This window comes from Tenrec ecaudatus, chromosome 2 (assembly GCF_050624435.1).
Source record: "Tenrec ecaudatus isolate mTenEca1 chromosome 2, mTenEca1.hap1, whole genome shotgun sequence".
Classification (NCBI taxonomy): Eukaryota; Metazoa; Chordata; class Mammalia; order Afrosoricida; family Tenrecidae; genus Tenrec; species Tenrec ecaudatus.
The window spans coordinates 136,057,972-136,079,157 of record NC_134531.1 but is presented as its reverse complement, the minus strand read 5'-3'; the positions used below and the strand labels follow the sequence as shown (position 1 = coordinate 136,079,157).

At 43.4% G+C, this 21,186-nt stretch overlaps 1 pseudogene; it reads right to left on the bottom strand.

Annotated features, from left to right (window-relative positions):
* Window positions 1-613: 613 nt before the first annotated feature.
* Window positions 614-1,063, bottom strand: LOC142440978 (small ribosomal subunit protein uS13 pseudogene; annotated as a pseudogene).
* Between the last annotated feature and the right edge of the window lie 20,123 nt (window positions 1,064-21,186).

The window sequence follows — 21,186 nt, the reverse complement described above, 5'->3', positions numbered from 1 at the left end:
TAAAAAACTAAACACAACTATGCTTGCAATGTTTACTTATTCATTTCATGAAAGGCCTTATACTTTTGATGAAGTACTACATTCTTATTCCCTTGCATTTGTTACTTCAGTCAATAAATGTATAACGTAAAGCGAAAACATGCCAACCAGCCAGAGGGTGACAGACACACTGTGTTTCTTTTCAGCTTGCTGCTATGCTCCAAATTCCCAAGAGATATTAGCAGTGAATTGTGCAACACCTGAAAGTGTTAAAAGAGCTAAAATCGCGTCAGAATAATTGCTCTCAGTTCAGTAGAAGCGGAAAGGGGTTTTTCAAAGGTGAACGTAATATGTTCAGAGAAGTCACCTGTTAATAGCTCAGACGCAATGACTATTGTCTCATTGGCCCACCTCTAAAAGAATGCTCCCAGCTCCTACAATGAAAGGATGGCTAAAGATAAATCACACAGTAGATGATGCTCGGATAAAAGAGAGGAATATTACAAGTGAGGACGCCAATCATATGAAAATATCAAATAACAGCTGTACTGTTTATTCTCAGGTATCATTTAATTTTTTCATGAATATTTTTTGTGTGTATACACTATTTATTAATAGACAAGGTTGACCGTCTTTATTTCTTCTTGGACACACCAACAGTTGGACCACGGTGGCCAGTGGTCTTGGTGTGCTGGCCTTGGACTTGAAGGCCCCAGAAGTGGCGCAGCCCTCTGTGGGCAGCACCTTTTTCAGCCGCTCCAGATGTTCATGGAACTTGTCCAGAATGCTGGCCAGGACCCGGCTGTATTTGCCATCCGTCATATGTCTGCCTATGCAAGAACCAGTCTGGAATCTTGTCCTGCCGTGGATTCTGCAGGATGGGGACGATCCGCTCAGCCTCATCATCGGTGAGCGCCCTGCTCTCTTTGAGGTCGAGGTCTGCTTTCCTCAGCACCACGTGAGCAGGTCTGCGCCCCACACCCTCCAAGGCAGGGATGGCAAAGGCTATTTTCCGCCGCCCATGGATGTTAGTGTTGAGGACTCTCAAGAGGTACTGGAACTTGCCGGGCATTACTAGAGACATGGCAGCCGCAGTGGCGGCGGCGGGTAGGCCTCCGGTGAAAGAGCAATCATTAATATTTTAAAACTCTTTGCTATAACATCCTCCAGGTTTGTGTGCTTCTTTTATTATTCTTTTTTTTAAATTAATAAATCTTTTTATTGGGGCTCATACAGCTCTTATCACAATCCGTACATACATCAATTGAGCAAAGCACCCTTATACATTCGTTGCACTTGTCATTCTCAAAATTCGCCTTCCACTTGAGTTCCTGGAATCAGCTCGGTTTCCCTTTTTTTCCCCTCCCCCCTCCCTCCCAGCATCCCTCTTCCCCCTGCTCCCTTAATAGTTTATAAATAATTATTATATCTTATCTTACACTGCCCGGCGTCTCCCCTCACCCACCTCCCCATTGCCCATCTCCCAGAGAGGAGGTTGCACATAGATCCCCAAGATCGGTTCTCCCTTTCTACACCCCCTTCCCTCCTGGTGTCGCCACTCCTACCGCTGGTGTTGAGGGGTTCATCCGCCCTAGATTCCCTGTGTTTCCAGATCCCTACTGCACCGCTGTGCATCCTCTGGTCTAACCAGGTCCTCAAGGTAAAATTGGGGTCATGATAATTGGGAGGGAAGGAAGCGTTCAGAAACTAGAGGAAGGTTTTGAGTTTCATTGTTGCTACACTGAACCCTGAGTGACCCATCTCCTCCCCACTACCCCTCTGCAAGGGATGTCCAGCTGACTACAGATGGACTTTGAGTTCCCATCATACACTCCCCCTTATTCACGGTGATGTGATTCCCAATCTCCCCCCCACCCACTTTTGTTGTTTGAGACCTGGTCTCCTCTGCCCTTCATGATAACCCATGTTGGTGTGCTGCTTCCGTGGGCTTTGTTGTTTCTGGGCTAGATGGCTGCTTGTTTGCTTTCAAGCCTTTAAGTCCCCAGACACTATACCTCTCAGTAGCCGGGCGCCATCAGCCTTCTTCAACACACTTGCTTATGCACACCTTCGTCTTCAGCATTTATGTGATCACACAATGATACTTTTTGTTCCTTGGTGTCTGCTACCTGGTCCGTTCAACACCTTGTATTCATTTAGGCTGTGTGCTTCTTCTCTGTGGGGTTTGTTGCTTCTGAGCTAGATGACCGCTTGTTTGCCTTCAAGCCTTTAAGACCCCAGACGCTATATCTCTTTGATAGCCGGGCACCATCAACTTTCTTCACCACATTTGCTTACGCACACGTCTGTCTTCAGTGATCATGTCGGGAAGGTGGGTATCCTGCAATGACCGTTTAGCAGGGCGAGGTGCTATTGTATTGGGGGATTATGCATGAGGAGGCCCAATGTCCATCTGCTACCCTACTATTGAACCTATAAATATATGCACATAGGTCTATTTCCCCCATAGTCATAAATATATTTACATATGTACATGTCTATATTTAGGCTTCTCTGTATGCACTTTGCCTCCTACTCCTTTCCTCTATTTCCTTTCACTTTCCTCCTGTCCACTACCATGTTTAGCCTTCATTCTGGTTTGAGCAATTCCTCTCAGTTACCTTGCCCTTGGTCACTCCCTACCAGTCCTCCCCTTCCCTCCCTCCTCTGGTTTTGAACCACTCGCTGTTCCCTTGTCCCTGTGTTGGGCGACACCTCCTCCCTTCCCTTCCCTCCCACACATTCATGTCCCTCCAGGACTGTTGGTCCTGTTATTTTCTTCTCTCATTGTTTGTCCAGCCTATCTTGCCTAGGTGGACCTGCTGATATAGCAATATGTGCATACAAATCCAGATGACTTTGACAGCGCCCAAGTGGCGCATATGAACATGGCTTCGACAGCAGCAACACTGACACGCTGATAATCAGAAAAGCCACTAACATACGAAATTTACAAGGTAAAAAGGAAAAAAAAGACAAAGCAAAAAGATAACAAAATAATTGCTAGCAGTTCAAAGTCTGTTTGTTGGCCTTTAGGAGTGTTTTCCAGATGAAACTTGTGTGGTGCCATGTCCTGGCCCCAAAGTCCATCCTTTATACTCCCTCGAGATCTCTTTGCTCTGCTTCCCCCGCTGCTTCATTGCACACCCCCAGTGTTCACCTCAGTGTGGTGCGGTCAGCTCAGTCGTACATCCCCCACTGTGTCTCAAGTGCTGTCCGGTGTAGAGACATGTGTTGGTGCAGGATGTCGCATCTCGCAGTGTGGCCAGCTGCATGGGCCTCTCTGTACGATTGGCCCTTCGAGCTGGGCTATCGTCCTATGCTTGGTGGGCCCAGGTGTACTCCACTACGTCCTTTCTCCTTCCTTTGCTTCAGCTTCCTTCTGGATGTGGTGTGGTGAGTCAGTTCCTTTCCCACACCAGACGATCTATTTTCATTTTCTGTGGTATTCCCTTCAATTGTGGGGGTCGGGCTAATTCTGGTTTGGGCCGGCTTGTTGTCCAGCCTCTTTGTGTAGTTCTCCGTTCTTTACATTGCCCTTCTTGTTTGGTGTGCCGTGGTGGGGTTTGTATGCATGTTGCAGATCTGTGGGGACACAACCGATACTCTCCCCCGGGTGGGTTAGTACCCTGTCCCCCCCCATACCATCTACTCGGATTCTCCCCCTCCCGGTTCTCCCTCTCCCTGCCCCACTTCTCCTTCTTTATGCTGGGCTCCCATGTACCTCCCTAAGTGTGGGCTGCCCTCCCTCCAACTATCTATGCTTCCCTCCATTTATTGTGGGATGGATGTTTATTCTTCTATTTCTGTCATGCTGATTGTACTTGCCTCAGGGGACTCATGTTGTACCTGTCCCTTTGGGTCTGGCTTACTTCACTTAACATAATTCCTTCCAGCTCTTCCCATGAAATAACGTGTTTCATATGCTCATCCGTGCTTTTCAGTGCTGCATAGTACTCCATTGTGTGTATGTGCCAAAGTTTACTAATCCACTTGTCTATCGATGGAAACTTAGACTGTTTCCAAGTCTTTGAGATTGTGAATTGTGCCGCAATAAACATTGGAGCGCATATGACTGGTCGTGTTTTATTTGCTGCTTCCACTGGGTATATGCCCAGTAGAGGGATGGCTGGGTCATAAGGTAGATTCTTTTATTATTCTTATTTAAGTATTAACTGTATGAAATAATAGTTACCTTTTGGTATATGGGGTTTTTGTACTTACATGGAGGACCCAATGCTTATTGAATTTTTAACACGACCACTTATAAAGGAAATGAAAATAAGATGAAATAAAAGACTATGAAAATAATATAAATTTTACCATTTTGAGACAATAATAAAACGCATGAAAGAAATACAGAGGGTAAAATGTATCTGTCAGGTACCAGAAATTTACATTTTTATTTTATTTTATTCTCTAGAAATTTACTTATTTTCAAGTGACATAGGTATATTCTGTGTTCTCTGACAGTGATGGAAGAGCTACATTATGGAGTATGGTTATCATTTCTGAGATAATCCTGTATATGGTTTAATTGACATTGGCTCATATTTTACTAGTTAAATTTACCATAAGCTCCTTCATGCACAGGCAACACTGAATAATAGAAGAAGCTTTATTAAAAGCAAAGATGCAGTACTCAAAAGTTGATAACTAAAGGGCATGACATCCAATCACAGGCTCGCAAGAATCCGGGTCACTTGTTTTGTAGCAATCTAGACTACGTAGAGCCTTGCCTTCGTTTTGAATGAAATCTGCCTAGAGCTCGGGCCAGAAGACTAATCATATGCTTGGCTGCATCGCCGAGGTTTCATGTGCTTTTCTGATTGTTTGTAAAGAGTCTGAATGACGTGGGCAGTTGGGATTAGGTGTGCAGTTGTGGAGGTGACCAAGCAAAAAGACACACACAGAGGGAAGTCAGGAGAGGGGAAACCCAATATTTGTTAATGAGTGCGCAGACTAGAAAAGTAGTTTCAAGTCTGAATGAATATTGAATATTAAAATTCTTAAGAATAGATTTTTAAACGCAGAGAAATGTTGCATAAAAAATAGAGAAACGGTCCAAATCTGTAACTAAGCCTGGGAGAAATTCCCAGGTGTCAGGTATGGGAGCGAATGGGCCTTTGAAGTAAGTGGGTGGTGTATTAACTGATATGAAGGGGAATTACGGAATATAAATGTACATGCTAATAGCCAGCAGATAGAGTTTCATAATCACAGGAGAATTTAACAAAGGCCTCAGCCCTCTCATAGCACGGGCCTGGTGCTGATACTTGTTATAAAAATCATGGACTCTTGGAAGGATTTCTCCTTTGGGAAGGGGGACTAGAAAAACTATTAAATCATAAGAGTTGAGAGAGCCTGTTCTGAGCCTTATTTGGGACAGGTTCCCCCCATCCCCACCCCCTCCATGAGAAACTAAACGTTAAAGCTAAGCGTCTAGATGTGAAATCTAAATGTATTCTGCCCCTACGGTGAGGGGAGCCCAGACAGAGACACTACTGGGAAAACTGGTGCTGGGCCCAAGGAACAGCTCCTAGGAAGCCTGGCAGAGGCAAGCCCAACCCCGCTCTGTAGGGCTGTGCTCTCAGCAGTGCCCAGAAGGTTTCACACTCCAGCTTCACAGTCACACATGAAAACCTACTCAAGGTGCACAACCAAAAACGACAAGTCCCAAGCTAGAGCGGTCCACCAAAACACAATAAACAGGAGGATAAAAAACCTCAAGTGCCTGAGTTTTAGAAACGTATGCCTGCAGAAATTATTACCAAGCTATTAAAAGATTAAAAAAAACAGCTAATGGAAATTACAGGATAATACATATGAAAGAGCAAGTAATTTTGATTTCAAGATTATTTGTATAATGTCTAGAAATGAAATACTTAGATCTTTGAATTTAAAAACTCGTTGGATATCTGTGGGGGCTGGGGGGTAGGTTCCTTTCCCCTCCCACTCCTGGTTTCTTTTGGTGTGAAAACTTTTTCTTGACCTTTTACAATAGTTCTTGTTGTTAGGTGCCAGTGAGTCAGTCCTGGCCCACAGTGACCCTGTGCATAACAGAATGAAAGACTGCATGGCCCTGCACCACCCTTGCAAGGTCAGTCCATTTCACAGAGGATCTTCCCCTCTTTCACGGCCCCTCCATTTTACCAAGCATGATGTCCTTCTCGGGACACTGGTCTCGCTTGACAATATGTTCAAAGCATGTGAGACAAAGTCTCTCCATCCTCACTGCTAAGGAACATATTGGCCTTACTTCTTACAAGACAGATTTGTTTGTCCTTTTAGCAGTCCATGGTACTTTGAATATTCTTCTTCAGTACCAGAATTCAAATACATCAATTCTTCTTTGATCTTCCTTAGTCAATGTCCAATTTTCGCACGCATATGAGGTCAGGGAAAATATCCTGGCTTGAATCAAGCACACCTTCATCCTCAAAATAACATCTTTGTCAATCTCTAAAGAGGTCACGCACAGCAGATTTACCTACTGCGACTCATCTTTTGATCTCTTGACAGCTTATAATAGTGGTCTCACACAATATTTATCTTTTTGTGATTGATTAATGTCACTCAGCATTTCTTTCAATGTAACTATTGATAGGTATGGATTTATTGCGATCATTGTATTATGTATTTTTGTGGCATTACTGTTTACTTTGTTCCACATAATTTTCTATGCTGACTTCATGTTGCACATGGGTTTTCTTGTCATTCTTTATTGCTGTTGTTTTCATCTTTACAAAATCTTTACATTTAGTAAAGCTCTTTTTTTATTTGGATGAAGTTTATTCACTTTCTTTAAGATTATCCTGAAATATATTAATTTCACCCCCAGTTTAAAGCCAATGGTTTTTTCATGAAAGCCTGCCAATCTTTACAGAAGCAGATGGCCTCACTTTCTTCAGGAGGGCTCGTGGGCTTGAACCGCCTATCTGTCGATTAGCAGTCCAAAGCTCAGCCTGCTGTGCCACCAGGATCTGGGAGCCACTATGTGCCTATTTATGGCCTGGAAGTTCTACTCTCGCATATAAGATCCCTTTGAGTCAGAAGTGAGTCATGGGCAGTGGGCTCGTTTGTTGTTTGTGGTACATGTGGCTTGCTCTGCAACAAAAATTAACTGATAGAGTTGAGGTTTCAAACATTATAATCCAAAACTTTTAACAGTTTTATGTTATTAAACTTGAAAAAGAAGGGAAAAACTTGAAAATATATTTAAAAGATATTTTTTTTTTGCCATTAAAAAAAATCAACCTGGGGAACAGGGTACTAACCCACCCGGGGGAGAGTATCGATTGTGTCCCCACAGATCTGGAACATGTATACGGACCCCACCACGACACATCAAACAAGGAGGGCAACGCAAAGTACAGAGGTCTACACAAAGAGGCTGGACGACACGCTGGCCCAAACCAGAATTAACCCGGCCCCCACAATCGAAGGGAATACCACAGAAAACAAAAATAGATCATCTGGAGTGGGAAAGGAACTGACCCACCACACCACATTCAGAAAGAAGCTGAAACAAAAGAAGGAGAAAGGACATAGTGGAGTACACCTGGGTCCACCAAGCCCAAGGTCGGTAGACCAGCTAGAAGGGCCCATCATACAGAGAGGACAATTCAGCTGGCCACACTGCGAGGTGCGACATCCTGCACCAACACATGGCCCTACACGGGACAGCACCTGAGACACAATGGGGGATGTGCGACTGAGCTGATCCCGCCACACTGAGGCAAACACTGGGGGTGTGCAATGGAGCAGCGGAGGAAGCAGAGCAAAGGGATCCCGAGGGAGTATAAAGGATGGACTTCCGGGCCAGGACATGGCGCCTCACAAGCTACACCTAGAAAACACTCTGAAGGCCAACAAACTTACCTTGAACTACTAGCAATTTTTCTTTTAATATTTGCTATCTTTTTGTTTTGTCTTTTTAAAATTTATTTTGTTTTTTACGTTGTAAATTTTGTATGTTAGTGGTTTTTCTGATTATCAGCGTGTCGATGTTGCTTCTGTCAAAGCCATGTTCTTATGTGCCACTTGGGCACAGTCAAAGTCATATGCATTTGTATGCACATATTACTATGTCAGCAGGTCCACCTAGACAAGATAGGCTGGACAAATAATGAGAGAAGAAAACAACAGGACCAACGGTCCTGGAGGGACATGAGAGCGTGGGAGGTAGGGGAAGGGAGGAGGTGTCGCCCAACACAGGGACAAGGGAACAGCGAGCGGTTCAAAACCAGAGGAGGGAGGGGAGGGGAGGGGAGGACTGGTAGGGAGTGACCAAGAGCAAGGTAACTGAGAGGAATTACTGAAACCAGAAGGCTAAACATGGTAATGGGACAGGAGGAAAGTGAAAGGAAATAGAGGAAAGGAGTAGGAGGCAAAGTGCATACAGAGAAGCCTAAATATAGACATGTACATATGTAAATATATTTATGATTATGGGGGCAATAGACTTATATGCATATATTTATAGGTTCAGTAGTAGGGTAGCAGATGGACATTGGGCCTCCTCATGCATAATCCCCCAATACAATAGCACCTCGCCCTGCTAAACGGTCATTGCAGGATACCCACCTTCCCAACATGATCACTGAAGACAGACGTGTGTGTAAGCAAACGTGGTGAAGAAAGCTGATGGTACCCAGCTATCAAAAAGATATAGCGTCTGGGGTCTTAAAGGCTTGAAGGCAAACAAGCGGCCATCTAGCTCAGAAGCAACAAAGCCCACAGAGAAGAAGCACATGACCTAAGCGAATACAAGGTGTTGAATGGACCATGTTGCAGACACCAAGGAACAAAAACAATCATTGTGTGATCACCTTCCTCACATAATCGCTGAAGACAAAAGTGTGCATAAGCAAGTGTGGTGAAGAAGGCTGATGGCGCCCGGCTACTGAGAGATATAGCATCTGGGGACTTAAAGGCTTGAAAGCAAACAAGCGGCCATCTAGCCCAGAAGCAACCAAGCCCACATGGAAGCAGCACATCAACATAGGTGACCGTGAAGGGCAGAGGAGACCAGGTCTCAAACAACAAAAGTCGGGGAGGGGGATTGGGAATCACATCACCGTGAAAGAGGGGGAGTGCGTGATGGGGACCCAATGCTCATCTGTAGACAGCTGGACACCCCTTCCAGAGGGGTAGTGTGGAGGAGATGGGCCACTCAGGGTTCAGTGTAGCAACAATGAAACTCAAAACCTTCCTCTAGTTTCTGAACGCTTCCTCCCCTCCCAATCATCATGACCCCAATTCTACCTTGCCTTGGGGACCTGATTATACCAGAGGATGTACAGCGGTGCAGTGGGGATCTGGAGGCACAGGGAATCTAGGACAGACGGACCCCTCAACTCCAGCGGTGGGAGTGGCGACACCAGGAGGGAAGGGGGTGTAGAAAGGGAGAACCGATCTCGGAGAGCTATGTGTAACCTCCTCTCTGGGAGATGGGCAATGGGGAGGCGGGTGAGGGGAGACGCCGGGGAGTGTAAGATAAGATATAATAATTATTTATAAACTATCAAGTGACCAGGGGTGGGATCGGGGAGGGAGAGGGACGGGGGAAAAAAGGGAAACCGAGCTGATTCCAGGAACCCAAGTGGAAGGTGAATTATGAGAATGATGAGTGCAACGAATGTATAAGGGTGCTTTGCTCAATTGTTGTATGTACAGAATGTGATAAGAGCCTTATGAGCCCCAATAAAAAGATTTTTTAAAGTGATAATAAATAAATAGATAGATCGACCCCACTGCCATCAAGTCGAGGCTGACTCACAGCGACCCTATAGGACAGGGTAGAACTGCCCCTGTGGGTTTTCACAGCTCTTACTACAGAAGCAGACAGCCTCAGCTTTCTCCAGCTGAGTAGCTGATAGCTTCGAACTTTTGACCGTGGGGTTAGGGTAGCAACCCAACACGTGGGCATCATGCCATCAGAGTTCTTTTTTTGCCACCACTCGTGTATTATGTTCTCGTATGGTGGTGCGATCTTGGAGGCTTTTCCACCTATATTTCAAATACCCAGGGAGTTGCTCATGGCAGGGAGATTTCAGTGTAGTTTCCAGGCTGAGACATGATAGGAATTAAAAAGAAGTGGAGCATTTTAAAGCATTGGGTTCTGAGAACCTTATGAATAGGAGTGGAACATTGTCTGATATAGGGCCAGAGGGTGAGCCCCTCAGTTGGAAGACACTCACAGCATGACAAGAGAAGGACTGTCTTCTCAAAGTAGACTTGACCTTCATGACATGGATGGGACAAAGCTTTCAGGACTTTCATTTGCCAGTGGGCCATGACTCAAAACAGGAAGAGACAACTGCAAACATTTATTAATAACAATTGGAATGTAGAATGTACAAAGTATGAATCTAGAAAAATTAGATGTCATCAAAAGAGAAATTAAATACATAATGATCAACATCCTACACTTCATGAGCTGAAAAGGACTGATATTGGCTATTGTGAATGAAACAATCATAAGATCTATACTGGGAATAACAAGTTTAAGAGGAATGGTATAGTTCAGTGATGTACTTGATATTGCAGAATGGAGTAGCTGCTGCTGACACTTCTGATTCTCTTCCTTCCCCTTTGTACAGCTGAAAGAAGTCAGGTCTTCCCACATATTCTTCTTTCAATTTGTGTCAGAAATGGTATTTGTTGCAAGAACAAAAGGGGGTGGGAAAGGAAACTGTCATCCTTAGCTGACTACTGTGTCGTCCTGTAATGGCTGGAATGATATGAGCCATGCTGCACGTGAGGGCAGAAAAGCTGCTTCTGGAATGGCCTGGGACAGAGGCTAGATTGGTTAAGCAAGAACTATTGTAAACTAGGCCCACTTTTATGATGGAAATCAATATGATTATGATTACAAAGAGTTGTAAGTCTGCCTAGAAGTTATACTTGATTGGATATGCTAAAAGGGGAGGTATAATTGGCCCAGAAGAGATGGGTTTTTGTGTTAAGCTTATGTACAGTTGGGGGCTTAGGTGGAATCCGGAGCCCCATCCAGAACAGCTGAGATGTGAGAACAGATTTACATATGAAAGGAAGAAAGACTGTTTGAGTTGGAAATAAGCAGTTCATCATTGGATGCATCCATGCAGGAAAAGTCTGTGCTCACCAGGGTGGGGGGGGACCTCTTCTAGGATTGAAAGTTAGAAACCAAACAAGCTGACAGTCTGGTATTCTTATTATGACAACTTAGGTTGCTGAGTGGAAGTTAGGGAGAAGGCTGAGAAGGGCTGAGTTTGGACATGTTCCGTTGGCACCCATTGACCAGGTCCACGGAGCTAGAAATAAAAGACAAAGAAATATGCTGACTGGTGTGAAGTAAAGGAGTTATGTGGACTCCTGACCCCACGTAGGGGCTAGGAGAGAGAGAGAGAGAGAGAGAGAGAGAGAGAGAGAGAGAGAGAGAGAGAGAGAGAGAGAGAGAGAGAGAAAGAGGAGGCTAATTGGTCTGAAGTGCAGGGAGCTAGGTTTCAATTCCCAAGCTTGCTGCTGACACTCATTTGGCCTAGCTTGGTCGGCTAGAGCTGAATTGATCAGAACCAGACCAAATGAAGAGAGAAGGGTATTTGACACATAAAGTAAGCAACTATTTATACCTCAACATAAAGAAAACAAATATTTTTTCTTTTCTTTAAGAAGAGAAAAAAAGAATATAAAGAAAAAAATTTTTTCTTTTCTCCATGACAAATGGAGAAAAGACCGAAGCCATCAAGGATTTTACGTTACGTAGATCCACAGTTAAGATCCATGCAAACAATAGTGCAGACATCAAACAGTGCGTTGCATTGGGTAAGTGTACTGCAAAATCATTCCTTAAAGTGCCAGAGCAAATATGCCACCTTGAGGGTTAAGGTGCATCTGACCCAATGTTTTCAGTGACTCCATCTGCATGTGACAAATGGACAATGCATAAAGAAGATTGGGTAATTGATGCTTTTGAATTATGATATTAGCAAGATTATTGACTATACAATGGACAGTCAGAAGAACAAAGAAATCTCTAAGGTAGAATTTCCGCTAGAAATGAGGACAGAGAGGCTTCATCTCACTTTCCTTGGACATGTCATCAGGCGGTAACTGTGCTTGGAGAAGGACACTTCGCTTGGTAGAGGTTCAGCAAAAAGAGGAATCTACTCAACCAGGTGAATTGACCTAGTGGCTGCAATGATGGGTACAAAAGAAGAGTAATTGGGAACTGGTATAATTCATCGTATTATACATAGGGTTTCTATGAGTTAGAGTTGATGCAGTAACATAAAACAACAAAACAAAAACTTTGAATAGTTTCATATTCTTGAATTTGAAAACTTACTAAAAAGATAAATTCAGAAAATGTTAATTTAGATACTGACTTAAAAGAGAAAATACCATTAATCCAAAAGTTACCCTCATTTAAAGCACCAAGTTGAGAATTATCTATGAAATATCTTTTTCTCCCAACAAATAACAGTCTCCCAAGGAATTACAAATGTAGGGAAAAGAAACAAAGTGGTACCGCTACTATAACTCTGATATGGAATTATGCAAGGACATCATGGAAAAAGGAAAATTAAAAGGCAATCTACTTGGTACACATAGATAAAACAGCATTTAACAAAATGCTGGCAAATGAAATCTAGCATAATATATACATTATATATATATTTGTATGAATATTTATGTATGTGTGTTAGTATATGAGCTAATATATACATCATGGCCACATAGGCTATATAACAGGAATAGAAACCAAGTTTAACAGTGAGAAAAATCATAAATGCAATCTATAATTTTCCTCATTAAAAGAATAAAAAAGAAAACACATCTCATTTGTGGTGTTGGCAAAGAATACGGAATGTACCATGGACTGCCAAAGAACTAACAAATCCCTTTTAGGAGAAAATACGATGAGAATGCTTCTTTAGAAGCAAGGTTGATGAAACATTGCTTTGATTACTTTAGCTGCCTCATCAGATAACTGCCTAGTCCCCTCACAGAAAGGATCATGCGTTCACTGCCATCGAGCCGCCACAGAAGGACAGCTCCTTCCCCTCGAGTCCACGCTGACTCACAGTGAATGGACAGGGCAAGGCAGACCTGCCCCTGTGAGTTTCCAGGGCTGGAACTCAATGGTAGTAGAACGCCATCTCTTTCGCCTGTGGAGCGGCTGAGGGTTTTGAACTACTGACTTTGTGATCAGCAGCCCAATAAGTAAACCACCAGGGCTCCTGTAAAAAACCAATAGCATACTTATAAATAACATTTAAAGGATTTTATTTGTTCAAGAGAGTAGTCAAAGGAAATGTGGTGAAATGATAATGTGCTTAATCTGGGTGCTGTGTACATGCAAACAGTTATAGCCCCTCCCCCACTTTTAAATGAAAAGCTGCTTTAAACCAGTGGACAAAGTTTCCTTATATTACAGTTAGTACTCAGAGTAAAAAGAAAAAAATCACCTTTCCCTCACCTCCAACGTACACAGTACATTAAATTACAGAATGCAGGACAGATTGTATAAGGAATTAATAGGTCCTGGGTGGCACAAACGATGATGTACTGAGCTAATCACTGAAAGGCTGGTGATCCAGGGTCAGGAGGCACTTCAGAAATAAGGCCTGGTGATCTGCTCCAAAAAGCCAAAGCCCTGACAACGCTATGGGCCATCCACTCTGCACACAGTGGGTCACCGTGAATGGGGACCGCGTCGATGGCAGCTGACAACAACCACCAATATTTAAGTTAAGAAAAAATAGTTTTGAGACCAATAACCGTCATTTGCTGGGTCGTAGTTTCTTCTTTCCTTTGCTATGTGAGCTATGTGAGCTTCTTTCCTGGCTTATTGGCCACTGTGGGTCAGACCCCATCCATGGCACCCGACAGCAACCATCCCAATGCTATGCATGCAATCGCCTGCTCACTGCAGGAGTGCAGTCGTTTTTGCTCCTCACAGACCAGCACCTGCAACAGCAAGGGCTTCAGGACATTTTCTGCAACATGACGAAGGGCTAAGGTTACTAGAGTTTGCTTTTTTAGAAAAAAAAAAGGAGTATTCTTAATTATTTTTATAGGCCATTCCTTTTGCTTGGAGGGGAACAGAGCTTTTTAAAGAACTAAATTAAGGCTAGAAATCTCACAGACTCCAAAGACTAAAGCCAAAATTCAAATGGCCTTCATGGGAACGAGAAAACCACCAGGGACCAAAGTCATTCTCTGTTTATCGTCTGTGGGGAAGGTTCTTTATATAGTGCTGTAGGTTGGACAGGCACGAAAACCATGTCTAATATGGTCATTAGTCACGAAGTTGGTTATGTAGCCCTAACAAGCACTCCACTCCTCCATGTATTTATTTAATTGCCATGGGGAATCCTTAAAGTTTCTTTTCCAAACTTCTTTTAATCACTTTTAATTCTGGAGCTCTGGAGTTGTTGAGCTATTCAATATTTGTAAACCAATGGCTTTCAAGAAGCCAACGAAGCAAAACTTTTCACTTTTATATTTTGTAAGAGAAATTGCCAAACGTCCAAAATATAAAAGACTAAAGGACAAAAATCCAAAACATAATTCAATTCTCTATATCAAGGCACTCAACCTAACATCGAGTCAGGAGCCACCAGAGAGAAGGTAGATTCCACAACTACAAAGTTCTGCTTTCCTGATAAAATTGACATAATCTTCCTGTTAAATGCCATGATAACTAACGGTAGCCCAGATTGGCTAACAACTGAACTGAACTGACAAAAGCACTCAGTTCCTCTTTATTCCCCAGTTCTACCTAACTGTAGGCAACTAGAAATCTGCTAGTGTCTTTAAAAGTGAGCTTCTAAGTAGTTTGAGTTGGTAATTCTATCAGTCACGTACTGATTAGAAAACAAACCAGTAAGACTATTCTTTGGTAAGTAGAGGCTGTGTGGGGACTTTTATTTGCATTTTCTACAGTTATAGCCCTCACTTCAAGAATCAGGAAACCAACATGAGTGTATTGTCAGCTGCTGAGTATATTTACCCCAACTATGCATCACAAACTGTAGAAATAACCACAAGATGAATTCGGGAGCCCACTGGGCTTGCTGTGAAATAGCAAGAATCACTCAACTTCATTAGCCCTTCCTCTGACCAGATGAGATCACTGGTGCTTTGGTTCTCTAGGAATTAGTCACAGTTTAGAGTCACTCGTCTATAATTGACACAACATTTGGTTACTCCACCCTTGCCAGTGCTCAATCTCCCTGCTCAGTGACTGCAGGTCCCTTTGAGAAGAGTTGGGAGGAAGATTTATAGTATAAAATTTGGCTGTGTATTGGGGTACTTCCTCAGGGGAGCCTAACCTCCATTTATTCAAGGGGCCCTGGGTCCGTGAAGTGACTTGTGTTAGTCTGGGCTGATTAGAGAAACAAATTCATAGACACTCATATGTATATAAGAGCTTTATATCGAGTAATTGTATATTAAGGAAACATCCCAGCCCAGTTCAGATCAAGTCCATAAGTTCGATATTAGCTCATATGTCTGATACCAGTCTGTAAATTCCTCTTCAGACTCATGAAACACATGCAATGACTCCCAGTGTAGGAAGACCACAGGCCAGTGCGTGGGAAGTCTTATGGATCCAGTGGTGGTGGAAGCATCTCAACACTGGCGTGGGTCTCCATATGGCTCCTCCAGCTCCCGGACTCTGGCTCCAACAACATAGTTCCATGTGGCTTGTCAACAGGAATGTCTCACAGGGAGAGTGTGTGTTCTGCCTCCCAGGAGGAAGACAAGAGTTCCCAGAATCCTCAGGAGAAGGTCATGCCCACACAGAGGCCTCATTGGTTATGACCTGATTGACAGGCTAGACTCCACCCCTTCGCTCAAGTTGATAGTAGATTATGTAACTGCCACATGACTCAAGACTGGTGATGAATACCCTCTAGATTCCTTGTCCCTCAGAGGTAAACATTAGTCTGAGTGGAGAAAATAGGAGGAAAAGTAAAACTGAAGTGCACTTGGAGTCTTTAATGACTTACAACCTCATTTCAAACAGAAAAAGAAAGACTGGTGGTTGGTTAAAGGGCCAACACTCTCTACTGTGTGATTCAACTTAGGCTTCTTTTCATCAGACCTAGAGCTTTCCTGCTTATGCAAGTCGTGCCCAAAACAAATTCTTTTGCAACAAGACTTCAGTAGACTGCTAATCTAATCCAGACATAGGGACACCACAAGCAACACCAAAGATCTTGCATTAGCCACAACCATCTTGTCTTTGGTAGCTAAGCATTGCTTCTTCTTGGCCACTTGAGGATTCCATCATCCTCTAGTTCCAAGATCCAGTCAACAAAGAAGGAAGTTGATAAAGCCACTTCTAGTTTCTTGAGGAAATATACTGAATCCAGAATCTTTGCATTCAACATCCCTATCAATAGCTATTGATTACATCCATATTAATATAACACTACATTTCTTTTTCCCTGATGCAATATTCTGTGTATTTTCCTATATATAGCACATATATCTATTAATATACATCAACAAAATCTTGCTGTCCTTTTGGTGAGTTTGGTTCCTTTGTACTTGATCTCCTAGGTCTTGTTGCGACTGGAACCTGAGTAGAACAGTTAATGTACTTCAGTGGCTAAATAGAAGATTGGCAGTTTGAATCTGCGTAGAGGTGCCTAGGAAGAAAGGCCTGGTGATCTACTTCTGAAACACTAGCCACTGAAAAAAATCATTCAGTTGTCTGACATACATGGTTTTTCCATGAGGTGAAGTTGACTCAATGGCAAATGGTACAGAGTTATGAACAGTGAGAAATAATGGGACGGTCCTGAGGCCATGTCCTTCAGGATGGACTGTTGTAGGTTATTCAGGCAAGGGGAGACTAACTCACTGGGGAAAAGGGCTTTTTCTACTGGCAAAAGAGGCCCAGTAGAAATTAAGGATTAAGAATTCATCAAGTAGAAGAAAATAGAGGAAAGAGCTAGGAGATAAAGGAAATTTATAGAGACCTAAATCTAGGCATGTATTACTATACATTCATGTATAGTGATAGGGAAACAGATCTATGTACATATATCTATTTGTTAAGTAGTAAGGCAGCAGATGGACATTGAGTCTCCACTCAAGTACTCCCCCAATGCAAGAACACTTTGTTCTACTAACCCGACACTGTGATGCTCACCTTCCCTGACACGATCGCTGAAGACAAATGTGTGCATAAGTAAATGTGGTGAAGAAAACTGATGGTGCCCGACTATCAAAAGATATAGCATCTGAGGTCTTAAAGTCTTGAAGATAAACAAGCAACCATCTAGCTGAGAAGCAACAAAGCCCACATGGAAGAAGCACACTAGCCTGTGTGAACACGAGGTGTTGATGGGATAAAGTATCAGACATCAAAGGACAAAAAAATCATATCATTGTGAATGAGAGGGAGTGCAGAGTGGAGACCCAAAGCCCATCTGTAGGCAACTGTATATCCCCTTACAGAAGGGTCTCAGGGAGGAGAAGAGCCAGTAATGGTACAGTGTAGCATAGTACAACTTTCCTCTAGTTCTTTAATGCTTCCTTCCCACACCCCCCACTGCCATGACCCCAATTCTACCTTCCAAATCTGGCTAGATCAGAGTATGTACACTGGTAGAGACAAGAGCTCTCAATACATGTAATCCAGGACAGATAAGCCCTCAGGACCAATAATGAGAAAAGCGATACCAGGAGGGTAAGGGGAAAGTGGAGGGGGGCGGGGGAACCTATCACAATGATCGACATCCCCACCCCCACACTGGGAGACGGACAACAGAATAGTGGGTGAAGGGAGACAGTGGTTGGTGTAAGACATGAAAAATAAAATAATTTATAAATTATCAAGGAATAATGATGCAGGGAGTCGGGAAGGGGGGATTGAGCTCATACCAAGGGCTCAAGTAGAAAGAAAATGTTGTGAAAATGATGATGGCAACATATGTACAAATATGCTTGACATATGGATGGATCAATGGATTATGATAAGAGCTGTAAGAGCCCCCTATAAAATGATTAAAAAGAAAAAGAATTCATCAGCTTCTGTTAGGTTTCCAAGTTTATGAAGCACAGGAGTGGATGCATACAGACTATAACTGAGGCAATGGTTTATGGGGAATGGTGGAGGGGTGGAGGGTGGGTAGGGTGAGGGGAGTTGGGGAGTAAACAATGAATGCAGGAGTGGGGAGGAAGCATTAGAACTCATTGTGATGATGTAGATACAACTCTTTAAAAGTGACTTAACTATAGAAGTGTGTAATATGTGAATATTATATCAAGGAAGCTACTGGGAAAAAAAAGAAAGAAAGCAACCAAACTTGATCTATGGGTACCATGAGTGAAGGAGGGAGAGTTTTTGCCTAGGAGGTGTCCAGTCTTGGCACAACAGACTCCATTTTGAGTCCTGCACCTCCATCTTAGCTCCCAAGACTGACCCCTAACCGACCTCCCTCCCCTGCTCAACCCCAAATTCCTGGAACCAGCTCATCCCAAAGCCAGAATGTTTTCTGAAGATATGGTCACTCCACCCATCCCTGACATATAGATAAGATTAACGACCTTCTCCCTTCTGAAGCACCTGTGTGCGCAGATCCTCCCCAGCTGTGCCTGCCAGCAGTGGGCATAAAAAGGCCGCCAGGATTTTTTCCCCCGGCGCGGCTTCAATAGCTCAATACCCTGAGTTGCTGAACCCGCCCTCATAATAAAGCCTGCTTCTAAAACGTCGTTAATTGGGTCTTTGATTCTGTTTTCGCATCCAAATAAACCTTATAGGGGGCAATGAGTTTGTTAATGGTGGTGGAATAATTTGGAAAAGGATATCAATGATGGTGTACAACATGAAGAGTATAATACAGGGCACTGAATTATACATGTAGAAGTCACTGACTTGGGGGAAAAATAATTCATCAGCTTCATTGGAATCTACAAAGGAGATCTCATCCCAATTTTCAACATCTTACATAAACAAAACAGACTCTGAGCGAGAGTTAATTGAACTTTCATTGTAATCCATCCATTCTTTGGATTCGTCTCCTCATTGTGCTTTTCAGAAATCTGTACCTTGCTACTGCAAAAGATAAAGATCCTTTAGAACACTTATATAAAATCAAGACCAAACTCACTGCCATCAAGGTGATGCTGACTCATGTTGGCATAATGGTTGCATGTTGGGCTGCTAACCATAAGGTCAACAGTTCTAAACCACCTACTCCCATTGAGAGATAGTCTTGGAAACTCACAGGGTCATTTTTACTCTGTCCTATGGGGTCACTATGAGGACACTCACATATATGCTTGTAATTTAAAATGTCCCTAGAACTCTCTGGTTTGTGGGCACAAATAAAGTCAGCTTAATATTTAGGCCCACGTTCCATTAATTTGAAAGGTCTCACAAGTTTGGGATCATCTTTGACATTCTCTCCTAGAGCTGTCTCTCTCAGGTTTCTAGAGAAACCCGACACCTGTACACACACAGTTGTGGGAGTATACGAAAGGGTCGGCCTAAGGGATGACTTAAGGAAGAGGAAATTAGCAAGGGGGATATCTGAATAAAAAACATTTTAGGCAAAAGGAGCAACCAGCGCAAAGATCCATAAACAGGAGTGTGTGCTGAGGGCAAACAGGTAACAACACAGAGGCCTTTGAATGGAGGGGGAGGAGGACTACCAAGTGAGGAGATCAAAGAATAAATAAATTATGTAGGACCTTGAACTTTTTGTAAGAGTTTGAGCTTTTACTTTGAAGAAAATGGGAATTATGGAGAATTTTTTAACAAATGACATGATCTGTCTTACATTTTGAAGGCTCATGCTGGGTGCCGTCTGAGAATGAACTATGAGTTTGGGGAACTGGTCAGGGTAGAGACCAGGAGGTGAGCGGGGAGGTGATTGGGAGAGGCCAAGTGAAAGAGGACGTGGAAAGGAGGGTCGAAACTGTACGGTGGTAAGAAGTGGATTCTGGGCATGTTTTGAAAGTGGAGCCAAATAAGATGTCTTGAAAAGACTGGGTGTCGGCTGGGCATGATGGGGGAGAGTGACGACTATCTCTGAAAATGTGACCCGACCAGATGGAAGGGCAGCATTGCCATAAACTCAGGTCTGGAGAGTAAGAACTGGTGTTCTATTTGGGTTCTGTTCGGTGTCATCTTACAGTTTGATATTCAATGGAGATTGGGGAGGCAGTTGGGCTTGTGAATCAAGTGTCCAGGTGAGAGACTTAAGTGAGAAAGACTTGGGCGATATCAGATTAGAGATGCTATTTATGGTCCAGAGAATAGATTAGATCGTTAAGGAGTTATGGATGCAGAAGAAGATAGGCTCTGGATCAAACCTGGGACACACCCACAATAGAGTCAGGAAAAAGAGGCAAAGTCAACCAGCACCTGAGATGAAATAGCCAAGAGGGAGGAGAAAAGGTCAGCCCAGGAGAATGTGGTATCCTGAAAGTCAAGCGGAGAAAATGTGTGAAGGAGGAGAGCCGGATCTCCATTGTCAAACTGCTGACAGGTCAGGTAAGATGAGTTCTGAGAATTGGCGATTGGAATCGCCAACGTTGAGGTCACTCAGTGGCCTTTACAAGAACAGCTTTGGTGAAGTAGTGTGGGCAAAAGCCATATTAGAGGAGACTTAATAGAGAGACAGGAGGGGCAAAATGAACCAAATCTGCAAAACCACTTTTGAGAAATTTACTTGCAAGAAATTGGACATGGAGGGCTTTTGCTCATTTAAATAAAGATGGTAGAAATAATAGCACGCGTGTTCAAAAGTCGAAGTCATTGACATCGAGTTGATTATGACTCAAAGCATCCTACAGGCAAGAGACCGTAACTCTTTACCTGAGTAGGGAGCTTCATCTGCCTCCCAAGGAGGAGCTTGTGGTTTCAAACTACTGACCCAACATGTAACCCTAGAAGCCACCAGGGCTGGAAGTGATTGAGTAGAGTGTGAAAAGCGGACATGGTGAAATAGGCAGGCACAACTAGAATGGTGTCTTGTATTGGCTACGAGGCCGTGGGATCTAGCACGTAAGTGGGAGAGGATTGGCCTTAAAGCAGAGCGTGGGGTTGTCTATAGTAACAAGCTATTTGGCCATTTTCTGATTTATGGGGAGCCCTGGTGGCGCTGTTGCTAAATTCTCAACAGGTGATCTAAAGTCAGTGGTTCAAACCCACCAGCCTCTCCATAGAAGAAAGACGTGGCAATCTCTGCCTGT